Source organism: Chrysemys picta, unplaced genomic scaffold (assembly GCF_011386835.1).
Source record: "Chrysemys picta bellii isolate R12L10 unplaced genomic scaffold, ASM1138683v2 scaf1060, whole genome shotgun sequence".
In the NCBI taxonomy this organism is placed as follows: Eukaryota; Metazoa; Chordata; order Testudines; family Emydidae; genus Chrysemys; species Chrysemys picta.
In genome coordinates, this window is record NW_027053767.1 from 17,501 (window position 1) to 21,186 (window position 3,686).

The window sequence follows — 3,686 nt, forward strand, 5'->3', positions numbered from 1 at the left end:
CCCCGGGCAGTCCGGGAGAGGCTTAATCGTCATCCCCCGACAGTGTGTGTGTGTGTGTGGGGGGGGAGGCTTAGCAGTCTTCCCCCAGGCTGGGTGGGGGCCTGGCGGGAGGCGTCGCAGTCTTCCCCCGGGCGGTCCGGTGGGGGAGGCTTAGCAGTCGTCATCAGGGCGGTCCGGGGGTGGGGGGAGGCCTCAGAGTCGTCCCTCGGAGAGCCGGGTCGGCGGCGGTGGCGGGTGTCAGGCTTTACGTCCAGCCTCCGGAGGGTGAGCGTCCTCGGACGGGATGCAGCTGCCGCAGAGAGGCAGCCTCTGAGGCAAGGAGCGGAGCACCGAGGCTGGGGAGAGGGGAGCAGGAGCCGGGGGCTGGGGTGGGTGGGTGGGGGGGGCGTTCAGGACAACCGATCAAGCCCCGGGAAGCGGCTGTCAAATGTTCAAAGTCCCCCCCGGGACAACAGGTCAAGCCCTGGGAGGCGGCTGTCAAATGTTCAAAGTCCCCACCGGGACAACAGGTCAACCCCCGGGAAGCGGCTGTCAAATTTTCAAAGTCCCCGTTCGGCCACCAGGTCAACCCGCTGAATCTACTGGGTTGACCTGGCGGCCGGTTTGCTTTCCGGCCACCAGGTCAACCCATTGGATTCGACGGGTTGACCTGGCGACCGGTTTGCTTTCCGGCCACCAGGTCAACCCATTGGATTCGACGGGTTGACCTGGTGGCCGGTTTGCTTTCCGGACCGGATGTCACCCCACTCCCAGGGCAGCGCGGCAGTGGTGCTGAGGACCGCAGAGGGGGGGCTTAATAGTCGAGAGGGAGCAGGTCCGGGGGAGGCTTAATAGTCGTCCCCCGAGGACTCCGGGGGCCAGGCTTAATAGTCGTCCCCCCGGGCGCTCCAGGGGGAAAGCTTAATAGTCCTCCCCCGAGGATAGGCTTAATAGTCGCCCCCCGGCCAGTCCGGGGGAGGCTTAATAGTCGTTCCAGGGGAGGCTTAATAGTCATCCCCCGGGCAGTCCGCGGGAGGCTTAATAGTCGTCCCCCGAGTGCTCCGGGGGGCAGGCTTAATAGTCGTTCCCCAGGCAGTCTGGGAGAGGCTTAAGAGTCATCCCCCGACAGTGTGGGTGTGGGTGTGGGCGGGGGGGAGGCTTAGCAGTCGTCCCCAGGGCGGTCCGGGGGTGGGGGGAGGCCTCAGAGTCGTCCCTCCGAGAGCCGTGTCGGCGGCGGTGGCGGGTGTCAGGCTTTACGTCCAGCCTCCGGAGGGTGAGCGTCCTCGGACGCGATGCAGCCGCCGCAGAGAGGCAGCCTCCGAGGCAGGGAGCGGAGCACCGAGGCTGGGGAGTGGGGAGCAGGAGCCGGGGGGGAGGTGGGGGGCGTTCAGGACAACAGGTCAACCCCCTGGAAGCGGCTGTCAAATGTTCAACGTCCCCACTCGGCCACCAGGTCAAGCCCCGGGAAGCGGCTGTAAAATTCTCAAAGTCCCCACCGGGACAATAGGTCAAGCCCTGGGAGGCGGCTGTCAAATGTTCAAAGTCCCCACCGGGACAACAGGTCAACCCCCGGGAAGCGGCTGTCAAATTTTCAAAGTCCCCGTTCGGCCACCAGGTCAACCCGCTGAATCTACTGGGTTGACCTGGCGGCCGTTTTGCTTTCCGGCCACCAGGTCAACCCATTGGTTTCGACGGGTTGACCTGGCGGCTGGTTTGCTTTCCGGCCACCAGGTCAACCCATTGGATTCGACGGGTTGACCTGGTGGCCGGTTTGCTTTCCGGCCCGGGTGTCACCCCACTCCGAGGGCAGCACGGCAGTGGTCTTGAGGACCACAGAGGGGGGCTTAATAGTCGAGACGGAGCAGGTCCGGGGGAGGCTTAATAGTCGCCCCCCGGCCAGTCCGGGGGAGGCTTAATAGTCGTCCCCCGAGGACTCCGGGGGCCAGGCTTAATAGTCGTCCCCCCCCGGGCGCTCCAGGGGGGAAAGCTTAATAGTCCTCCCCCGAGGACTCCGGGGGCAGGCTTAACAGTCGTCCGCCCCGGGCGCTCCAGGGGGAAAGCTTAATAGTCCTCCCCCGACAGTGTGTGTGTGTGTGTGTGGGAGGGAGGCTTAGCAGTCTTGCCCCGGGCGGTCCGGTGGGGGAGGCTTAGCAGTCGTCCCCAGGGCGGTCCGGGGGTGGGGGGGGGGGGGAGGCCTCACAGTCGTCCCTCGGAGAGCCGGGTCAGCGGCAGTGGTGGGTTTACGTCCAGCCTCCGGAGGGTGCGCGTCCTCGGAGGCGATGCAGGCGCCGCAGAGAGGCAGCCTCCGAGGCAGGGAGCGGAGCACCGAGGCTGGGGAGAGGGGAGCAGGAGCCGGGGGCTGGGGCTGGGGGTGGGGGGCGTTCAGGACAACCGGTCAAGCCCCGGGAAGCAGCTGTCAAATGTTCCAAGTCCCCACTCGGCCACCAGGTCCACCCCAGTCTAGCAATGGGGTTGACCTGGCTGACGGCCGGTTAGTATCAAGGTAAACTCACCGTCGTCCACAGGAGGGCAGCTCTCAGGCCGGCCGGCTGCGGCTGACTCTGGGGCGGCGCCCGGTCCCGGCAGCGAGGGGCGGGGGGCGCGGAGCGAGACGGGGCTAACCGGGGGGGGGCGCCTCCTGCGACTTTGGGGGCCGCGGGTCGTCAGTGGCGTGCAGGCCGGGCCTCTCCCGGGGGATTCGGGGGGGCGGTCCTGCGGGCCGGGCGCAGGGGGCTCGAGCGAGCCCGGGCCGGTCCGCCCCGGGGCCGGGGTCTCCGCCTGCGGCTCAGGGGGGCGCGGGTCGTCGGGGGAGGAAGCCCGGGGGAGCCGCACACCGGCCCGCCAGGCCAGGCCTGGCCTGGATGGCCGCGGGGGGATTCGGGGCGGTCCCGCGGGCCGGGGGCCGGGCGCAGGGGAGGCGGGGGGGCCGAGCGAGTCCGTCCCGGGCCCGGGGCCTCCCCCTGCGGCTTTGGGGTCCGTGGGTCCCCGCTGGAGGAAGCCACTGGGAGCTGGACACCCGCCGTCCGTCCCGCCAGGCCAGGCCTGGCCTGGGTGGCCGCGGGGGGATTCGGGGCGGTCCCGCGGGCCGGGGGCCGGGCGCAGGGGAGGCGGGGGGGCCGAGCGAGTCGGGCCCGGGCCCGGGGCCTCCCCCTGCGGCTTTGGGGTCCGTGGGTCCCCGCTGGAGGAAGCCGCTGGGCGCTGGACACCCGCCGTCCGTCCCGCCTGGCCAGGCCTGGCCTGGGTGGCCGCGGGGGGATTCGGGGCGGTCCCGCGGGCCGGCGGCCGGGCGCAGGGGGTCCGAGCGAGTCCGTCCCGGGCCCGGGGCCTCCCCCTGCGGCTTTGGGGTCCGTGGGTCCCCGCTGGAGGAAGCCGCTGGGCGCTGGACACCCGCCGTCCGTCCCGCCTGGCCAGGCCTGGCCTGGGTGGCCGCGGGGGGGGATTCGGGGCGGACCTGCGGGCCGGCGGCCGGGAGGGTCCGGGCCAGTCCGCCCCATGCCCGGGGTCTCCCCCAGCGGCTTCGGTGGCCCCGGGGGGGGTCCTCCGCGGAGGAAGCCGGGTGGGTGGGGAGCCGGACCCCAGGCGCCCAGACCCGTGACCTGCGGCCGCGACCTCCGACTCGGCAGGAGCGACGAGGGGCTTTCCGGCCCGTCCCCCCCTCTCCTTCCCCCCCAGAAAAGGAGAGAGAGCTGACTCGGACCGGGAAAAGC